This window comes from Delphinus delphis, chromosome 1 (genome assembly GCF_949987515.2).
Source record: "Delphinus delphis chromosome 1, mDelDel1.2, whole genome shotgun sequence".
In the NCBI taxonomy this organism is placed as follows: Eukaryota; Metazoa; Chordata; class Mammalia; order Artiodactyla; family Delphinidae; genus Delphinus; species Delphinus delphis.
In genome coordinates this window covers 17,766,394-17,788,459 of record NC_082683.1, presented here as the reverse complement: position 1 = coordinate 17,788,459, position 22,066 = coordinate 17,766,394, and the positions used below count along the sequence as shown (strand labels likewise).

The 22,066-nt window shown below is 42.7% G+C and overlaps 1 protein-coding gene across 1 annotated transcript in view; it reads left to right on the top strand.

Moving 5' to 3' along the window:
* LUZP1 (leucine zipper protein 1) overlaps positions 1-22,066 on the top strand; it is an 81,435-nt gene that overhangs the window by 42,741 nt on the left and 16,628 nt on the right. The window contains exons 2-3 of the mRNA XM_060015818.1: positions 8,899-8,963; positions 9,814-9,919. The gene's annotated coding sequence lies outside the window, so the exon portion shown is untranslated. The remainder of the gene's footprint in view (positions 1-8,898; positions 8,964-9,813; positions 9,920-22,066) is intronic.

Sequence of the window (22,066 nt, the reverse complement as noted above, 5' to 3'; positions counted from 1 at the left end):
CACTGAGATTGTGAAGTTTAGTCACCTAACCTGATATGTGACTGAATTATAGTGGGAACCCAGCTTCTCTCACTCCCAAGACCGTTGCCATTATAGTGTGTTGCCTGGGAAGCAGGCAGGGTGGACAGGGAGTGTGGAATGGAGACAAAGGGAAGTGCCCTAGGGGCTATAAAATGGAAAAAAAGCTTCTTGTTGGGGTAGAAATAACAGTGATCCCCATATATGCCTTGAAGTTAAAATAGCAGCAGAAAACCTTTTAAACTCAGGCCCTTTAGTAAGAAAGCCCAGTGTTCTGTCTTGACAGCACCAAGTGAAAGAATATAGAAGGGTGTTTTTATCTTCCATTGTATGTAGTAAGGGAGGTGAGATGTACATGTAAACAGAAACTTCTAGATACTCTGGGCATTTAGGAATCAGTCCAAGGGAAATGGCATCCTAAGTTGGGTATGAGGGTGTGAGACCTTTGGGTGACTTGCAGCTTGTGAGTGCAGCAGTACTCTGATGAGTGCACCCATTAAACAGAAACAGACAGAACAACTCTGCTTCCTCAGCCCTGCATTCTCTTTAATCCATCACCTTCACTTTCAAATAGCCAAACTTTTCTGAAAAGCTGTTTATACTCACTGCCTCACTCTGCTCACTCAGCCTGCTCTAGTCTGGCTTCTGCCCTTATCATTTCACTGCAACACCTCTTGCTAAGGTGACTAATGTCCTCCATGAAGCTGAATTCAACAGATATTTTTCGTCTTTAATTTTCTCAGTGAAGTTAACACTGTTGGCCGCCCTTTTTTTCTGGAAACACTCTCTTCTCTTGGCTCCAGTGACATAACACTCTCTTGTTCTTCCTCATAGTTCTCTGTTGTTTGTGCAGGCTCATCCTCTATTCTTCAGCTATTAAATGTTCTTCTCTCCCTGGCTGTCCCCTCTCCTCATAGTGGACACTCTGCCTGGGTGATCTCATCCACCCCATTGGCTTTAGTAACCACACCTCTGTGCACATGACTCATAAATGCATGTCTCCAGCCTAAATCACTCCCCTGTGCTGTAGACTCATCTATTTATTGTCAGTCAGGCACTGTTCTAGTTCCTGGGGATATAGTGATGAGCTAGACAGGGAGTGGGGAGGAAGAGACGAGCAATAAACAAATAGACAAACTGTCAGATAAGGTTAAGTGCTAAGGTGAGCATAAGCCAGGGTGATATGTTAGCGGGTGAGAGCTACTTTATATCGGCTGATCAAGTCTTTATAGAGGTGGTAAAATTTAAGCTGACTCTTCAATGAACGAAAGGAGCCAGCTGTACAAAGGGAAAAGGGAGCAGTGCAAAGGCCGTAAGGCAAGAATGAACAGTGTGTGCGCAAGGAACAGGAAGTGAGGAGGGGACCTGGTAGGAAATGAGGCCAGAGAAGTAGATAGGGGTCAGATCATGTAGGGCCTTGTAGGCTACGGTGAGGACTTTGGATTATTCTAAGTGAATGGGAAAGCCATTAGAGATTTTGTTGTTTTTAAGCAGGATAGAGTCTTGTTCTGATTAAATTTTTAGAAATTAATTCACCATTATTTGGAGAATGGGGACAGTTGGTAGTAGGGAGGCTTAAGGAGAGGCTATTGTAATTGGTAGGGTGAGAGTCCAGGAGCTTGGACTAGGGTGCTTAATAGCAGTGAAGAGGGCAGAGGGACAGATTCAAGAAAATTTGGAAGTAGAGTTGATAGGACTTGCTGATGGATTTGCATGTGGGATGTGAGGGAAAGAAGAATCCAGGATGATTCCAGGTGTTTGGCCTGGACAGTTGGGTCAATGGTGTGGCTGTGGACTGAGATGGGGGAAGATCTGAAGAGGAATGGGTTTGGGGAGAGAAGAGTAAAAGGTGAAGGCCATCAAGCATATGAGAATGTATGGATTTGTGATGTCGATTAGACGTCTAAGTAGAGATGTTAGGTAGCTTGTTGGATATCCTTTTGGAGTTCAGGGGGGTCAGTCCTGGAGGTAAAAGCTTTGGAAGTCATTGATATTAAGTCATGGTACTGGATGAGATTATCCAAAGAAAGGAAGGGTACAGATAAAGAAAAGAGGTCCAGGACCGTCCCTTGTCAAGCAGAGGAGAAGGAGCCAGCAAAAATGAATCAGGGAGAGCCAGGGGAGGAGTAGGAAGAAGATCAGGAAAGTGTGTTATCCTGCATCCAAGGAAGAAAGTGTTTTGACGGAGAAAGAGTGTTTATTTGTGTTAATGCTATTTAGAGGTCAAAGAGGTGACCTTAGAATTTGGTGATATTGAGGCCTTTGACCCTGAGGAACAGTTCTAGTGGAATGTTGAGGATAGAAGCCTGGTTGGAGCGAACTGAGAGAATGAGAGGGGAGGAAATGAAGAGTGTAGACAACTCTTCCAGAGGTATTGCTTTGAAGAGAAGCAGAGACGTTGGGGCTGGAGCAGCTGGAGGAAGTGAGCTCAAAAGAGAGTTTATTTCAGTTTTTTTTGGTCTTGTTTTTTAAGATGGGTAATTCTAGAATCTTGCTTCTCAAATGTGGCCTCTGGATCTAATCTGTCGGGGATCAACATGTGGTAGTACTGTGTACGATTTGTACAAAGCTTACTTCACACGTGACTCACTATTTGGGTTCACCAACTTACTGGTCTACCATTTGAGAAGTCCACTGATCATATGCTTGGATGTTGCAGCAATGTCACCTTGCTACACAAATGTCTGTATGCTTACTCTCAATTTCTGTACCTATAACGGTAACAGTTTGTGAGCCAGTGCTGGTTTGTGGACCACACTTAAGAGTAGTGCCATTCTCAAGCATATTTGTATGCTGATGGGTATGAGTCTGTAAAGAGAAAAATGATGATGTAAGAGAGAGTGGGGATAACTGCATATGAAGATAAGAGGGGAGGGCTTCCCTGGTGGCGTAGTGGTTGAGAGTCCGCCTGCCAATGCAGGGGACACGGGTATGTGCCCCGGTCCGGGAAGATCCCACATGCCGTGGAGCGGCTGGGCCCTTGAGCCATGGCCACTGAGCCTGCGCGTCCGGAGCCTGTGCTCCGCAACAGGAGAGGCCACAACAGTGAGAGGCCCGCGTACCGCCAAAAAAAAAAAAAAAAAAAAAGATAAGAGGGAATTGGATCCATAGTAGATATGAAAGTTTGTACTTTATATACTAACAAAGAGTCTTCATTGTAGCAGTAGGGAAAGCAGAGTGCTCGTGTGTTGTTAGATTTGGAGTGGAAGATGACGGTTTCATGTTGCTTCTTGGTGGCAAAGTCATTAGCTGATGGGAGCTGGAGGCTTACTGAAAGGGAAAAAGATGTGAAAGAGTCATTTTGGGGGAATAGAAAAGTGAACCTACTAAGAGAAATGCAGCGGGATTGCTGGCAGCATTGAGGGGGCCCGTTTGAAATTTGTGGTGGTAAATTTAAAATGATACCAGTCAATGTAGTTATATTTTCTCTAGAGATACAACTTTATTTCAACTTTATAACTTTGCTGCTTTGGTGTAGGCCTGGAGAGGTTGTTAGTTTGGTTTAACAAGGATTGAAGTTTTACTAGTTGAATATGAAGAAATGAATTAAAGTTGTTTGCAAGGGACTGATTATGAGGGAAGTGAGGACACCAAGCGGGGGCATGGAATTCGTTAAATTACTTAACTTTATAGTAGTATCTGTTCAGTACTGATAATAGTATCTGTTTCACAGAGTTGTTACAAGGATTAAATTCATTCATATAAATTACCTAGAACAGTGTCTGGCACATAGGAAGTGCCCTGTATGCACCCAGTATTGTTAGCTATTATCTCTCCTGGACCACAGAACTAGCCTCCTTACTGATCTCTTGGCATCATCCTTACCTCCTTCCATCTGTTGTCCATACTAAAGCCAAGGTGATCTTTTTGAAATGTACACACGTTACATCTTTTTAACACTTAAATGACTTAAATTATTTGGGTAGTTTAATAATAATTTGGGCTCCAAAGGCCTGCATGGTATGGCCCTCTCCAGTCTCATCTCTTGTGTCTATTGGTTCTCCCTTCTTTGGTTATACAGATTTACTTTAGTTCTTCAAGCTCACTGTACTCCCTCTTCTACTTGGAACATTTTACTGCGAATTGGAGCCTTCCTAGACCTCCCCCAGTGGGTCACTTTCTATTAATTGTACTTCATAGATTTTATATTTAATATGATTCTTCAGTCAGTGCTTTTCTGTTGTACTGTACAAAATGCCTTGAAGACAGTCTGTTTCTATTCACTGTTTTATCCCCAGTGCTTGTCCCAGAGCTTGATGCACGGTCAGTCAATATTAGAATGAATGAATGAATGAATGAATGAAAAAACGAACAAACTACCCATCGACCTCATGTAGGTTTGTGATGTTTGGACTGTGGATCAGGACTGACTTTTTTGAGGGTGAGATCTGAGAGATGATTCCTTAGAGAGGAGGTATAATGGAGAGGAGAAAGCAAAATTTGGGGCAGAAATATGTAGGTGAGAATCCACTTATCAGTTATCACTTATCAGCTATGTGACTTCGAACCTTTAATGTTTCCTCATTTATAAACTAAACATGATGGTATTTTCCTGATAGGTTACCATGAAGATTAAATTAGGTAATAAAAGCCCTTTGGTTCCTTTCTCCTTAGGGTGATTTCTGTGACTTGCTGTTTAACTACATTTGCCATTACTTGCTGTAATCCTTGTGGCCCCTTGATACCCTAATTATAGACTTCTAGAGGTTAAAGGCAGCCAGCATGTTCTTCTGATTCAGCCAACTTTGTTAAAGCAGGTGAATAACCAACAATCTCAGGCATGTGGTTCTGTTGCTAAACCCCACAAACATGGGCTAATTGCAAGGATGCCTGGTCTCAATTACAACCTACTGGTTAGGGAAGGAGACAGCAGAGCCAGGTGGCCTCCTTGAGGGCCTGCATTTACACAGATATGCTGATCACAAATGAGTCTTATCAATTGTTTATTAATACTAAGTTCTTAAGTCCTTTCTTTCCAATTGCAATCTTGTTTATATTTTTGGGTCTATGTTGGGTAAGGCTTCTTTAGTGAGGTGAAGAAACGCTGAAGCTCAGAGATGGGATTATTGGGTGCCAGTCCTGCCTCTGTTTCTAGCTTTCCTAAAAGGGTCACAAGTCTCTCAGTCTGTTTGCTCATCTGTCATATGGGGGATAAGAGTATCTTCTTCTCATCTTAAGAGGTACATGGGTAAAAAGTTATCCTGGGAGAATTAGAAAAAGAAAGACATTATTTTAGTAGCCCTCCATCATAGATAAGTGTTGAAACCTCTGTTATTAACACAATTTAAGAATTAATGACAGGACTTGAGAAAAGAGCACTTGCACTGGATTCTCTTCCCTGTGGGCAGGTGTGTGGGTGGGGAGGAAGGGCATGAGAAAAAGGCAGGGTTTACAGAAATGCACGTGTCTTTTGCAGCTGAACTCCAACATGGTAACCTGAGTGTGGGACGCTGGTCAGTGGTGGTGCCATGTTAGCTTCTTTCGCCAATCCAGGTGGCACTAGGTTGACTCTCACCAAGCTGCTGGTACTCTTCAGCTCCAGACCACCGACTGGTCCCACCCCATCCTGCTAGCAGCCTGTTTACCAGGTTGGATTTTTGTTGAAGAGACCACATAGGGCAGAAAAAAATGTTAAAAATCCCTCCTGGCTTTTTTCGCCAACAATCCTGAGAATGCTACCTCAGCAATTATAGGGGAAAACATGACGATCTCCTTGCTTCTCAGTACGCACAGTGGGGCACTAGATTTGACTCTTAGGACTTTGGATATTATGGTTATCTCAGGTGTACATTTTTATCCTGCCCTCTCATTTTCTACCTTTATACTTTCTTCTTTGCTTATATTTGAAAGAGTTAATTAGTAGATGAGGGGTGGCCTGGTCCAAAAGAATTGCAGGTAATGGTTTCTCTGTGATTCCTAGTCATTCTGGTTCTCTCTGATACCTATTTTTCTGATAACAGAAAGTAATCATTGCATACACTCAGGTGAAAGGCCTGAGGGTGGTTTTTCTAGAGACTGCGGATGACCCAGTTATTTCAGTTTGATCTACAAGTTTCATTGACTCTTTTCTCTGTCATCTCCATTCCATTCTTAAGCTTGCCCATTCAGAGAATTTTCAGATCCTGCATTTCTGTTCTAAAATTTCCACTTAAATTTTTTTCAATTTCTCTGCTTTTAATAGATGTTATAATAGCTGCTTTAATATCCTTGTCTGATAATTCCAACATCTGGGTCATCTTAGAGTTGCCGTCTCCTGATTGTCTTTTCTCTTGCAAATGGGTTTAATTCTTTTAGTTCTTTATGTAATTTGGGATTGTGCCCTGGACATGGGTGCATGTGAATGTTATGTTGTGGAGACTCTGGCTTCTGTTGATGTTTTTGTTTTAGCAGATAGTTAAGTTGGTTAGACTCAAAATTGCACGTTCTGTCTCACCTGTGGTGGGTGGCAGTTCAAATCTCAGTCCAGTTCTTTTGTCCTTAGCTGAGGTCCTTGGACTCTGCCCCATGTGGACATGGTTCAGGGGTCAGCTGGAGATTGGGCAGAGTGTCTCACAGAACCTAGGCTCTCCATCTCAGGCTCTCTTCTTTCTTCTTCTTGTCTGTGGCTTCTCTGGTCTCTCTGCCTTCTGGACAGAAAGTCTAGGGTTTAATTTTTAATTGGATCTTCAGCTGGACAACCCTCAGGTCAAAGCTCCAAAAATGGGGAATTCTTCCCCTGCCAGTCCCTTCTTCCAGTTTTTAACTTTTCTAAAGTCTGCCAGCCATTGTTCACTTCAGATAGTTGTTTTTTATATTTTATTCAGAGTGTTTAGTTGTTTATCTGTGGGAGGAGTGTACTGGAAGCAGAACTACCCACTAGCATTTTTATCTATTATCAAAGTGTTTTGGGAACAAAAGTGATACACATTTAAGAGAGTTTTTTTTTTTTTTTTTTGTTACATAAATTAACCCATTTAGGCTGCAGTGTTTCAAATGGTGGTGCTTCTGCTGGTCCTTCAATTCCTTCACTCTTCTGATGGCAGACTTTACTGTGGCAGCAGAAATGGTGTTGTAGGTCCAGGCACTACCAGCTACTGTTTTCATGCAGGAGCCACAGTGCCAAATGCCCACAGCTCGTCTCTTCATCTTGGCTTTGCCACAGAAGGAGCAAGTGTGCTTGGCGTGCTGGCTGATTTCAATTTTCTTCACCCTTTTCCTGAGGGAGGCACCATAATGGGTCCCATATTTACCCACCGTTGTGACCTTCTTGGTGCGTTTAGCCATGTCGCCGCAACCTAGGTCCGAGCCCAGAGAGTAAGAGAGCTTTAATCTTCAATCAAATGAGGATGGACTGATGCATTTCCTTAATGTGGCTTGTGAACTATCTCAGGTGGACTCAACCGGGTTCACTTCAACCAGCTTTGCAGCCTTGGGCCAGTCTCTTCTCCTTGCTGGGACTCATTTTCTCCTCTGGAAGATGAGGCAGTTGGGCTCTTCCGTGATCTGTAAGGGTCCTGTTATCTCTTCTTCTAGACAGAGAGCACATGCACACAGAACCCTCACTATCACCGCCAGCAGTAATAGCCAGGAGCACCAGAGGAGATGCCTGGGGCAGTGATGTGGCTGGATCCGCTGGGGTGAGAGGCTCTGAAGGGGCAGCACTACAGAGTTTGAGGAGTTTACAGTCATCCTTTGTCTCTGGGGACAGAGGACCAGGACACTGAGGAAGCAAGAAGTAAATGACATTCAGAAGCAAAGGAAAGAAATCATTTGCCCTTAGAAATAAGGAAAGGCTGTGTGATAGTTGAAAACAAATCAGGATCATCTGGAGTTCCTGTTTGTTTGATTTTTGGCAATGTATTCTATCCTGTTTTGAAGAGAATAGGCTCCTGGGCTTTATTACTATGCCAGCAAATTTGGCAGTAGGTGGAGGGGGCAGCAGCTTTCAGTAGAGGTGCTGCTGTCACTGTTAGGAGTTTAGAATTTTTATGTAGGAAAGGTTCTAGGCTATGCAAAGGAAGGTGTGTGTGTGTGTGTGTGTGTGTGTGCGCGCGCGCGCGCGCGCGTGTGTGTGTGTGTGTGTGTGTGTGTGTGTGTGTAAGGTGGGTGGAGGGGCAGGACAGAAGGTCTGTGGGCCAGTTCTGATGCTGTTTGAATAGCAACCACACTTAGTCTGCATAGACTGATTGTCTTTCTGAAGTGTGTGGTGCGGGGAGAGAGAGCTAAAGCTTCTGCCATGCCCACCCAAGCCATCCCTTGGGTGCTGCCCCTGGTACAGATCCTTTTTTCTACTTCTTTTCTAGCTGTTTTCATTGCTTATCAATAATTCTTCTCTCTTAGGTCTTAACTGGCTTGAGACTTCAAGCCCTCGTCTTTTTTAAAGCCAGTTGTATAAAGCTATCATTTTATTACTTCTTCATTTTAATTCTAGCCTTTTCTAGCTCCCTAGGAGGATGGAGGTAGGGGTAGATTCTGTATCTGTATGTATGTTACGTGGTTGGTGGTGGAGGTGTGGAAATTGGATTAAAGGGACCAACAGGGCTTCCCTGGTGGCGCAGTGGTTGAGAGTCCGCCTGCCGATGCAGGGGACACGGGTTCGTGCCCCGGTCCGGGAAGATCCCACATGCTGCGGAGCGGCTGGGCCCGTGAGCCATGGCTGCTGAGCCTGCGCGTCCGGAGCCTGTGCTCCGCAACGGGAGAGGCCACAACAGTGAGAGGCCTGCGTACCGCAAAAAAAAGGGACCAACAGCCTGGGAAGGAGGTCACAGGGTGGTCTGTGGGATATGTAAGAGAGGGATGGGCAGTTGTCATGAAAGGAGGGGGATAGTGTGAGTGTAAGACGATGTACAAAAGCTTTAGTTTTGCCACTAGCTTAGAAGCCATTTTTCTGTTCTTCCTCAGGACTGGGATGGACAGAAGTTTGACCCAGATCTTCCACCTTCATTTACTCTTCTCTAATGTTAGGGGTAAGATTCAATGAGTTAGGAGGCTTTTCAGCCCCCCTGGAGAAAGTTTATTACAAAACCAGGGGTAAAGTTTGCAGACAGGCTCTGTTTTTGTTCTAATTGATATTGAGTAGTTCAGGGCTGTTTTGAGGACCAAGTCTAGAAGGCACCCCAGTGAGAGTCAGCATGATGACTTGGCTTTTTGTAGTTGGACAGACTTGGGTTTAAACCCTGCCTGTCACTTACTCACAAGCTGTGAGACCTTGGACAAGTCACTTGACTTGTTGAAATTTAGATTCTTCATCTATAAGGGGGTAACATTATTGTGTTATTGTCTGGTGTAAAACATAAAACATATTGCCCAGGGTGTGGTGGATACTTCACAGATGTTTGGTTTTATTATTTTTTTCCTTACACATATTCCAGAACATCTTATTTTTAGTAGAATCCCAGCTTTAGCCCTAAGCAATTGTGTGACTCAGCCTTTCCAAGCTTTAGTTTCCTTCCTTAAAATGTGGGCATTTAACTAGTTGATTTCTGAGATCCTTCCTGAATGTAAGCTGTCATACGAATTTTTAGACTATTGGGGAATGTATAGGTCTGTTAATTTTAGGAACAACAATGTAGTCTATCCTGGGACCATATCATCCAGTAGGAAAGGGGAAGTCTCCTAGAGCCAAACTCCCTCTCTCCCCTGAGGAGAGAGATAGCCAGCTTCCTTCAGAGTCAGGATCTGCACGCAGATTCTCCCTTATCTCTTTCTGACACTGCAGTGTATGTGAAGGTCTTTGGGAGAGGCCTTTGGGTCAGCCCAGTCTTGGTGCAATTCAGGTTTTACCTATCTTTTCCCTTCTGTTTATATTCTCTCCAGGTCAAGAGGCAACTGCCATTAAAAGATAGTGAGTGACTGTTGCCAAGACAACAAGCATCAGGGGAGCAGCCAGAAGCATTGACAGAAAGCCTAAATTACCTAAATGGTAAGTATGTTGTACAATGTTGTAGAGCCACACTGATAGGATTGGGTGGTTTCTGAAGTCTCTACAATTTTACCACCATTACAAGAGAGGGAGGAAAGTCAGTATTTGTTGATGACCTATTCTGAACCAAGTACTGTGTTAAGTACCTCACATGTTTTCTCATTCAATCCACCCAGCCAACCTTCAGAAATAGGCCTAGCTACCATTTACTGAACACTTACTATATGCTAGGCATAGTCCTGTTCGACAGACATTATCTCCCTTAATATTTACACCAGCACTATGAGGTCAGTGCTGCTATTTTCACCACAAGGAAGTGAGCTTAGAGAGGTCAAATGACTTCTCCAAGTTCATACAAGTAGTAGATGGTAGGACTAGATTTTAAACCTGGGTTATTTTCATTGCACTATAATGCTTCTCTTTTGTGAAAGTTACTTTTTTTTTATTTATTTATTTTTATTTTTATTTTTTGAAAGTTACTTTTTGGTTGAGGCAGTGACTGACAGCTAGTTCCTTTTCCTAGCCCTTTCCGGATTGTGTATGCCAGTATCTTATTGGTGTTGTTGACTGAGGCAGTGGAGAGTACTAATGAAATAGAAGAAACTAGAGCACTGAGTGGCCAGAGGACCTAGTGGTCTTGGTCACCAGCGGTAGCTGTTTAATAGTTAGAACAAGGTTCTCTGGGAAGGAAGAGCAATGGGGCAACCAGAGAATGAGTCTGGGAAATGGGTTCTAGGCGTAGGAGTGATTGGACATAGGAAAGGAATCTTAGCAAGACCTCTCACTCTCATGGGAACCCCTCCTGGAAACAGGCATAGTTTGGGACAGGCTCTTCTTGAGGGAGTGGGAAACTTTGAGGCAAATTCTTGCCCTGTTCGTTGGCTCAGGTTTCTTGTTCTGTTCCTTTCCCTGGAGGATTTTTCCTACCCCAGGGAACTGGGTAGATAATGAAATTCATTTTTGGTTGGGTGGGGTGGCAGCCAGTATTCATTTGTTCATTGATCTTTCTGAGGGTACTTTAGTCTCTCTTTATTGGAGCACCAATGTTTTTTCAATATACTTGGTGAATTTGGGAGGGGGCAGTAATCATTTTCATCAACAAAATTTATTACACATACCTCTTATACATAGAGTGTTTTGCTATATACTGGGACTTATGTTCTGATGGTACCACTTACCACGTGGCTAGCACGGTTCTTGGAGCTAAGTGTCCAGCCTTAAACAAAACAGGGAAAAAATCCTTGTTCTCAAGGATTATATTCTAATGGGTAGAAATATTTTAAAAAATGAATAGCTAGATGTAAATAAATAAGTAGATAAATAAACAACACCCATAGGTGATAGTTGCTCAGAAGAACCAACAGCAGGGTAAGGTGGTAATAGGGAGTGATGGGGAGCTGAGAGATTGTTACTTTATGTAAGGTCATCAGGGAAGTCCTCTGATGAGGTGATATTTTAAGCCAAGATCTGAAAGAAGTGAGGAACACACCCAGGGAAATACCTGGGAGAAAAGCATCCCAGGCAGAGGGAACAGCTAATGTAAAAGCCCTGAGGTATCAGTGTGGCTTGTTCTGTCCAAGTCCCGACAGGGCCGCCAGTGTGCTGGAGTGGAGTTAGTCTGGAAAGAGCAGTAGGGGATGAAAGCAGAGAAGTAATGGGACTCAGATCACCTAGGGCCTGAGAGCGGGGGTAAGACCTTTGGAGTGGATTTTATTTATTTAAAAAAATATTTGTTTGTTTGTTTGTTTGCTGCATTGGGTCTCAGTTCCAGCACACAGGATCTTTTGTTGCGGTGCGCAGGCTCTTCGTCGCAGTGCGTGGGCTTCTCTCCAGTTGTGGCGCATGGGCTTCTCTCTAGTTGTGGCACGCTGGCTCCAGAGCTCATGGGCTCTGTAGTTGTGGTGTGTGGGCTTAGTTGCCCCGCGACATGTGGGATCTTAATTCCCTGACCAGGGATCGAACCAGCGTCCCCTGCATTGCAAGACGGATTCTTAACCACTGGACCACCAGGGAAGTCCCTGGAGTGCATTTTATTCTGAGCGAGATGGGAGCCACTGGGGAGGGGACAGTGGAGGAGAGACATGATTTGACTTACGTTTTAAAAGGCTTATACTCTGTTTGCTCTTGGGGAACAAGACTGTGGAAGGTGGGGTAAAGTGGGCATCAGCGGAAGCAGGGAGACCAGGTAGGAAGCTTTCGCCTTCGTTAGGGCAGGGATGGTGGTGGCTCAGACTAGGGTGGCAGTGCTGTGTAGCCAGAAAGGAATGGTTTCTGGACATATTTTTTTTGAAGGCAGAGTTAAATTCTAATTCTCTCTGTAGAGATGTTTGATTTATCTGGAGTTAACCTCTAGGTCACATGGGCTTGAGGGTATCATTGGAAACTTGACAGTGATCTCTGGTAAAATTCTAAACCTGATTGAGCGAAGGATAAGAACACAGGGATGACCGTAGAAATCACTAAGAGTAACTCAAGCTAACTGATAATTTTTTTTTCTTTAAGTTTTGCTGTGATTTTACTTAAATTGTAAAACCAGTACAAGTTTGTTATTGAAATATTAGAAAACAAAGGAAAAAAATCATACCATCCAGGGGTAATTACTATATATATAGCACTTTGATGTATATTAGGGCAATTCGTTTTTGAAAAGGTTCCTAGGCTGGGGTATCAGGAATATGCTACAAAGGTAATATGTCTTAAGTGCTAAAATTAGGTATTTAACATTTTCTCATGTGATCCTAAGACAAAGAAAATTTGGGGCTGGCTTGCATGCAAAGGATATACAAGTACTGATTAATGGATTGATGTTTATCTAGACGGGTTGTTTTTAGTGGCATTCTGGAGGGCTGTTCTTGGTTATATTTTGTTTAACAATTTGAAAATCAATTTGGATGAAGATACAGAAGAGACATGCCTGTTAGATTAATAAATAGTGAGTGAATGCTTATAAACTGGAAGTTGTAGAAAATACTTAGACAATTGAAACTATTGATTGAAACCAACTTTCAAATTGAAATGAAAAAAAAAAGGTAAATAATGTAAGCTTAAGATGGACCAATCAACCAAAAATAGTAAATGAAAAATTTCAGATATAAACAATTTATAAGTTTTGAATTGCATGCTCTTCTGAGTAGCGTGATGAAATCTTGCTCCGTCCTCTTGTCCAGTTGACCCTTGAACAACGCGGGTTTGAACTGTGCGGGTCCATTTATATGCGGATTTTTTCTATAGTAAGTACTACAGTACCGCACGATCTGCAGTTGGTTGAATCTACGGATGCAGAACTCAGGATACAGAGGAACTGCATGTATGGAGGAACTGCCTCTATGAAGGGCCAAGTGTAAGTTATACATGGATTTTGAGTGCTCGGAAGGTCATTGCCCCTAACCCTCACATTGTTCAAGGGTTAACTGTATAGGAAAAAACATAATACATAGAGGGTTCTGTACTGTGTGTGGTTTCAGGCATCCACCAGGGGTCTTGAAACATATCCCCCGTGGGTGAGGGGGGGATACTCTATCTAGAGGTTTTAGGGCTGTGCACTTTTTGTTGGGGGAGGGCCTGTTTGAAAAGTCTTCAGAAAACTGCAGTGACAGATGATCACCGTCAGAATGGTGCAGGGGAGGCTTGGAAGGAAGAGGAAAAGGGAGAAAGGGGGAATTCTAAACTTGGTCCTCAAATATTACCGCCTCAGCCTCTGCACTTGCTGTGAGATTTCAAGGGCTTCTCTGTTGCACTCAACCATATCAGTTACCTGCTCTGCTCCTCCCCTTGTGCCTGTCGTGTCAGTACTGCTGAGTTTCTTAAAGTTCCCCAAATGCAGCATTGTTTTGTTTGCCTGCCCTCCCTTCCTTCCTCCCTGTAAACAATTACTTTATACCCTTTATGTACCACTGTTCAAAGTGCTGGAGAGACAGCAGTAAAAAACAGCTGCAAATACAAAAAAACATGCCTGATCTCATAGATCTTACAATCTAGTAAAAAGAGTCACACGGTAAATAAATTCTCAAGCAATTAAGTGGTAAAATGTGCTAAGAAGGAACAAGTAGAATATCTTACCTTAGAGCTGTCTGAAGATGAAATGAGCTGCCTTGGGAGGAAATGAGTACCCTTCCTGTCATTGAATAGGAGCTGAATGACTACTTGCTAGATAATTTCTTCATTGAGTGGGAAGTTGGATCAGATGATCTCTAAATCCTTTCCAACCTGAAGAATCTCTACATACTAGTTGGGCTCCCAGCCCTGAGGTTTGCATATCTAAAATACATGAATTTGTGATTCTGGGAAAAATCTTTTTAAGTCCAGAAATTAAATAGAAACACTCAAGAAGTGCTGGTGAGATGTGGACAGCTGAAGGTTTTAAGACAGGTAACTAGAAATTGTCAGGAGGAAACTGCTTTAAAATAGTTTTCCCATTTTCCTTTAGATCAGGGACTGGCAAACTGTGGTCCACAGGCCCACTGCCTTTTTTTTTTTTTTTTTTGCGGTACGCGGGCCTCTCACTGTTGTGGCCTCTCCCGTTGCGGAGCAGAGGCTCCGGACGCGCAGGCTCAGCGGCCATGGCTCACGGGCCCAGCCGCTCCACGGCATGTGGGATCTTCCTGGACCGGGGCACGAACCGGTATCCCCTGCATCGGCAGGCGGACTCTCAACCACTGCGCCATCAGGGAAACCCTCCACTGCCTATTTTTGTAAATAAAGTTTAGTTGAAACACAGCCATGTCATTTGCTTATGTATTGTGTATGGCTGCTTCACACAACAATGGCAGAGTTGAGTAGTTGGGACAGAGACCTTAGGCCTTACAAAGCCTAAAATATTTGCTATCAAACTAAGTTGTATACTTATATGGATACTATCAAACTTTACAGAAAAAGTTTGCTGATCCCCTACTTTAAATGACTGTTGGGAACAGGAAGTGAATCATGGCAGCTGTGTTGGGGGAAAGGGCAGGGCAAGTTTGATTCTGTACTATTTCAGACCTTCCTGGCCCACTAGGACAGGAAAAAGAACCAGCCTCCAAAATGCTGGATAGGGCCACTTGGAACTGGGTTCAAGACCTTTGGCAGAAAGGAGGTCTGAATGAGAGACAGTGATATATCTTTCTAGTATGAGTTGGAACTGAGTTAGACACTGGTATGTGTGTTGGGCGGGGGGAGGAAGTTGGCATTAAAGAATGGACTACTCGTCCCTTTCTTCACTTTCCCATGATTTCTGAGGCTTAATATAAACAATTTCCTTCCCACACCCCACTCTTGGGTACAATTAATCACTTTTTCTGAGCTTCTAGTGCACATATATCAGGTGGTGAAATGTACTAAGTGAAAAGAAGCAGAGTGGGTGCTATGTTTTGTGAGATGGTCAGGGAGGCCTCTTTTTTTTATATATATATATTATTTTTATTTCTCACTTATACCTCAATAAAGCTGTTATAAAACATATATAATAAAAATATTAGGAAATAAATCCAGCAACATATAAAAACATAATAACATAATCAAGTTTGGTTTATCCTGTGAATGCAAGGTTGGTTTAACATTTCAAAAAATCACTTTAATTCACAATATTAATTGAATAAAGGAGAAAATCAACATGATCATTTAAGTTGATGCAAAAGAAAACCATTGGATAAAATTCCACACCCTACATGATTAAAAAGAAAAAAAAAATCAGCTAATTAGGAATGAAGAGGTACGTCCTCAATCTGATGAATGACATTTACCGGAAAACCTCTAGTAAACATTATAAGTAACATTGAAATACTGAATCCTTCCCCCACCCAAGGTCAGTAGCAAAGCAGTATGTCCACTCTCATCATTTTACTTCAACATTGTATTTGGGGAAAATAAATGTCTCACAATTTGGAAAGGAAAAGGCTAAATAGTCATTATTTGCAGAAGACATACCATATGTGTAGAAAATCTAAAGGAATCTGCAACAGTTACTAGAAATGATAAGTGATTTTAGCAATATCACCTAATATAGTTAATGTGTTTTTTTTCAGGTGCACATATTTATTTTTAAAATAAATGTATTTATTTATTTGTTTTTATTTATTTATTTTTGGCTGCATTGGGTCTTCGTTGCTGTGCGTGGGCTTTCTCTAGTTGCAGTGAGCGGGGGCTACTCTTCGTTGCGGTGCATGGGCTTCTCATTGTGGGGGCTTCTCGTTGTGGAGCATGGGCTCTAGGTGCACGGGCTTCAGTAGTTGTGGCATGTGGGCTCAGTAGTTGTGGCTTGTGGGCCCTAGAGCGCAGGCTCAGTAGTCGTGGCGCACGGGCCTATTTCCTCCGCGGCATGTGGGATCCTCCCGGACCAGGGCTCGAACTCATGTCCCCTGCATTGGCAGGCAGATTCTTAACCACTGCGCCACCAGGGAAGCCAGGGAGGCCTCTTTATTTATTTTTTGCGGTACGCGGGCCTCTCACTGTTGTGGCCCCTCCCGTTGCGGAGCACAGGCTCCGGACGCATAGGCTCAGCGGCCATGGCTCACGGGCCCAGCCACTCCGCGGCATGTGGGATCTTCCCGGACCGGGGCACGAACCCATGTCCCCCTGCATCGGGCAGGCGGACTCTCAACCACTGCGCCACCAGGGAAGCCCCTCTTTATTCTTATTTTATAATTGGTTCTAGCTTTCTGATTCTTGAAGTCAAGGGTTGGGTCTTAATGATCTCTCTCTAGCACTTGGCAAAATGCTGGGTGCATTACAGATGTTCCATAGATGTCTACTAAATAAATGCATTTTACCTGGATAAACATACTTGATGGGGAGTGCAGGAAGACTGGAAAGAGAGGCATCTGTCTCTTCCCTTTGTGGATGGTCCTGGAGGTAGCAAAGCATTTCTTTCTCTGGCTGTGCTTAGGGCCAAAAGGTCAGAGATAAGTGAAACTCTAACCTCATTTTCGATCCATTTCCTTATTTATTACCCTGGGTAGAAGGGCTGATTTTAGTGAGTCTCTCTTTTGAGGAGGATTCTGCCTAGTGAAACTTACCTTAGGTATGCACAGGACTTTTCAAAGAGATTTTGCTGACTTTAACTTTTGCTGTGAGGTAGGTGGGGTTGATATTCTTTTATTTTTTCAGAGGAAGGGTCTGAGACATGAAGAAGATCAATGACTTGGCCAAACAGGGTAGCATTCTTAAAGGAATATGGTCTTTGGAACTAGACTTGGGTTCACCATCTGGCTGTCATTACTAGCTGTGTGACCTTGGGCAAGTTTGAGGGTACCGATCCCATAAGGTTATTGTGAAGGCTGAGTAGAATAATAGTAATAGCTACTGTTTGTTGTGACTTACGTGCAAGGCATTCTGCTAAGTGCTTTACATGCCGGGGGATTACATATTGTCTTTGGATGAGAAAACCTCAGAGAAGTAATTTGTTCAAGTAGATAGATCTGGGATTCCTAGAGAAAGCATGTATAGTAAGTCCTTACTATATTGTCTGTAGTATAGTCATGCTCAATTTGGGGTTGTCCTTTATTTGTTCCCTTTATACCTTTCTGTTTTTATTGGTCTATGTATAATCAGAATGCCTCACTTTGTAAAAATGCTCAAGAATTTGTAGGGAAGTGCTTTTACACAATGGGAAGAGTCCTGGGTAGAGTCAGGAGACTAAAGTCCTTGGCTTTGCTAAGTTGGAGAAATATTGAGTCTCAGTTCCTTCATTTTTAAAATAAAGGGATTGGGCCAAACAGGCAGTTTTATTTTAAATAAAAGTGGTAGAACTCTTTCATGAGTCATTTGGGGGAAGACCAATATGTTAAGAAGCTGAAATCGGTTGCTTTGGTTGACTGAGTGAGAGAGGGAGCCTGACTCAGCCTGCTCAGACCTTCGCCCCTGCTCTCTTTTCCCAGGTGACTCTGGAAGGGGTTTGCTCAGTCTGGTTTGAAAGTCAGTGGACTAAATGATCTTTTAGCTGTGTTTTGGCTATGAAATCCCATTCTAAGGAGTGGAAGAAGATCCAGAAATATTTTCTGCTTCAACACTTCCTCCAATAATTAGAACCTCTATGAGTGGTGTGGTTTTCTGGTATTTATGTCATATTTCCATGGCATAGACCTGAAAGCCAGATGGGTCATTGTCCAACGGGAGAAGCACTGTGCAAGTGGCTTGGGGCTTGGGACGAGACCTTTCAGAGCATTACCACGAGACTTGATATCTGTGCTGGCTGTATCTGTTATTGTTAGTTGTTTTCTCCATTTGTAATCCATGAGTAAGTAGCTCCTCGACATCGTTTTTATCATTTTCTGTTAATGGTTAGTGCCAAAGGGCTGACCAGCCATTTAATAATTAGGGGGCTCATTCAGCCCTATTCATTCATTGAATTTTAAGCATTAATTTATGTGCTAGGCTTCCTGCTGGGTGCTGAGAATACAGTGGTGAAAAAGAAACAAGTTGGAGAGATAAAATGAATAAATAAAACTTGAATACATTGTGATAAGTGCTGTGATGGGACCAATACAGCAGACTAAAGCGCAAGAAAGAGGCGCCCTGATCTAGCCTAGGGGTTCAGGAAGGAGGTGCTCCAGGAGCTTCCAGGAGGAGGTACTGCCTAAGGTGGGATTTGAAAAACTGAAAAGGAAGTATTATCAAGCTAGTGAAGGCCTGGAGGTGAGAGAGAGTGCAAGGTTTGTGGAACGTCGGGAGTGAAGAGCTACGCGGAGTTTGAAGACGAGGCTGAAGGGGTAGGCAGGGCGGGTGGTTAGGACTTCACATGCCGTGTGGGGAGTGTAGGCTTTGTCCTGAGCAATAAGGCCCTTTAAAGGATTTTGAGCAGTGGCGTGTGATAACTCTCTTCTCTATATATTTCAGTAAGTATTTGCTGTATATTCAGTGAGTTTCGCTTTTTCATTCCTTGTGCTACCCTGGTTGATTCATATCAGAGTCTTGAACAGAACATATAAAATTGGCACTAAAAGCCAAATGAATAAAAAAGCAGTGTAATTCCTGGACTCTGCTAATTCAGAAATATCATTTGTAGGTGGGGCTGTACTTAAGTTTAACATTTTCCTCTCTAAGAAAGAGATTTGTTTATGTAGTATAAATAAGACTTGTTGAGGAGAATGTCTGTTTGGGGTAAGCTGTTTTTTTTTTTAAACAACTTAAGATATAATTTATGTATCATAAAGTTCCTCTCTTTAAAGTATACAATTTAATGACTGTCTAGCATACTTATGAGGATAAGCTGTTTTAAAGCTCTTTGTATTATAGAAGCATCATTTGTCCTCCAATAACTGCTATGCCACTACAGATCTTTTGTATCTACTCATTTAAAAGTGGTTTATGGCTCCTACTTTTAGTTCAGTCCCCCATCCCCTCCACCCTGTGTATAAAATTGGTAGTTAAGGGGCTTCCCTGGTGGCGCAGTGGTTGAGAGTCCGCCTGCCGATGCAGGGGACACGGGTTCGTGCCCCGGTCCGGGAAGATCCCACATGCCGCGGAGCAGCTGGGCCCGTGAGCCATAGCCACTGAGCCTGCGCGTCCGGAGAGGCCACAACAGTGAGAGGCCCGCGTACCGCAAGAAAAAAAAATGGTAGTTAAGAATTTTTTTTTTTTTACTGTACCACTAGGCAAAAGGCCAAAAACAAGGTTTTTTTTTTGTATGTAGGAAAAGTAGATGGGAATAAGGGAAATGGTTTCTTTCTTATAAAAAATATATAGATGTAGGGTTTTTTTTTCCTCTCCGTTTTTGGGAATGAGGAAGCCTGTAAGCTGGAAAAAGGAGAAGGGGAGACCAAAGGAGGCACAGGTGAGAAGAGACAGAGAAAGACAATACCCAGGGAAGCCGAGTGGTGGAGAGGAAAGAATAGTTAGGGAGCTGGGCGATGGAGAGGCTGGGAGGGAGGCAGGCCCCGTAATTTCCAACGCCGCGGAGGCCTTGGTGTTTTTTAAAAGCTGAGCATGGGCTCCACCTGGTGGCTCCAGGCTTTAGGTGCAATTGATGGAGGAGATCTTGGGGTTGGAGAGAAGTGGCATTTAGCATCTCCTCAAATCCTGCTTAAGGTCGTTTCTCTTTTGCCCTGAGCTTTCTCATGGGGTCATTGTTGAGTCCATTTTTCTCTCAGATGGAGGCTGTTTTTCTCTTATGGCGCAGACCTTGTTCCCTCCATCCTTTCTCCTATGTTTAAATCTAATATCAGACTGCATCACCCAGTGCCCTTATTGTTACTGTCATATTGAACCCCAGGGTCACTGCCTCTCATTTCTCGATGACTATAGTTTCTTGTTTAATGTCACAATTTGCAGCACTAGTCCTGTTAATTTGTGGGCTTTCAATGTACAATTCAGGAATCCTTGCAACACCTTTGCCTCTCAGTATTTCTCTCTTCCAGTGATCTCACCCCTCTCTGTAGCTGGCATTCCCAGAATCATACTTTAGTTTTTTAACTTACAAAAGTTAAGACTACTTTTTTGGAGCAGTTTTCGATTCACAGCAGAATTGAGGGGAAGGTACAGCAATATCCCATATACCCCCTGTCCACTTCCCTCCTCAGGTTCCCCCCCATTATCAACATCTCCCATGTACATTTGTTACAGTTGATGAACCTCCACACACATCATGTTCACCCAAAGTCCATAGTTTGCATTCGGGTTCACTCTTGGTGTTGTACATCCTGTGAGTTTGGACAAATGTATAATGACATGTATCCACCATTATAGTATCATACAGAGTAGTTTTACTGCCCTGAAAATCCTCTGTGCTCTGCCTATTCATACCTTAGTTCTTGACATTATCAATTACTGCAACTCCTTGATAATTTCAGTTCCCTGAGATCCCTCTCTGATTACCGTCTCCTATCTTTCAAGCTCATTCCTCCTAGTACCCTGACTCCAACAATCCTTCAGTCCTCATTGGTACCTTCAATTCATTGGTCCTATTACATTTTCACTGTTCTTCACATGTTCTTAATGTTCGTGTTTCTCTTTACTGAAGCTCCCTTGTGCACACCTATAATTTCCTCACTCTTTTCTTGCTTTGTTACATTTGCAAACTTCCAACCCTGTTTTCAGTCCAATTCTCTCTCTCTGTGCCTTCACCTGGTCAGCAGAACAAGACTGAATATAAAAATACAACCTTGCTGATTGGTTTCACTTTAAATCATAACCATGAATTTCAAGTGGGCCCTTAATGTTGCCTGGCAATCATTCTATTTTCCATTCACCTAGATGACCATTTCTGAAACCTGTACTACTCTACCCCCTGCCCTTGTCATCATTTTAAGATGATGATCTTGCTTTCTACTTCAGTGAAAAAGCAAAAACAGTCAGAAGAGAACTTTATTAGACTACTACCACCACACCTTCCTTCCTACCTACCCACTAATACTTGTACCCATATACTCTGCCTTCCTGCCTCTTATAGATGAACTATCTGTGCTTTTTTTGTTGTTTTTGTAATATTATTTTTAAAAATTTGTCTTATTGAAGTATAGCTGATTTACAATGTTGTCTTAGTTTCTGATGTACAGCAAAGTGATTCAGTTAGGTATATATATGGTTTATTACAGGATATTGAATATAGTTCCCTGTGCTATACAGTCGGACCTTGTTGTTTATCCATTCTGTATATAATATTTTGCATCTTACCTGTGCTGCTATTGCTACATCATATGCCTGAGTATGTTTAGTTTTTTAAGAAACCACCAAACTGTCTTCTAAAAGTGGCTGTACCATTTTGCATCTTCACTAGCAAGGAGAGTTCCTGTGGTTCACATCCTTACTAGCATTTGGTGTAGTGGTAACTTTAAATTTGCATTTCCCTGATGACAAGTGATGTTGGAGCATCTTTTCATAAGCTTATTTGCCACCTGTACGTCTTCTTTAGTGAAGTGTCTGTTAAGGTATTTGGCCCATTTTAAAATCAGATTTTCTTATTGTTATCAGATATGTCCTTTGCAAGTTTTTTTTCCTTCAGTCTGTGGCTTGTCTTCTCATTCTCTTGACATTGTCTTTTGCAGAGCAGTTTTTAATTTTAATGAAGTTCATTTTATCGATTACTCCTTTCATGAATTGTACCTTTGGTGTTGTATCTAAGAAGTCACAGCTAAACCCAGGGTCACTAGGTATCCTCCTTATGATATCTTCTAGGTGTTTTATAGTTTCATCTATGACATTTAGGGCTGTGACCCATTTCAAGTTAGTGTTTGT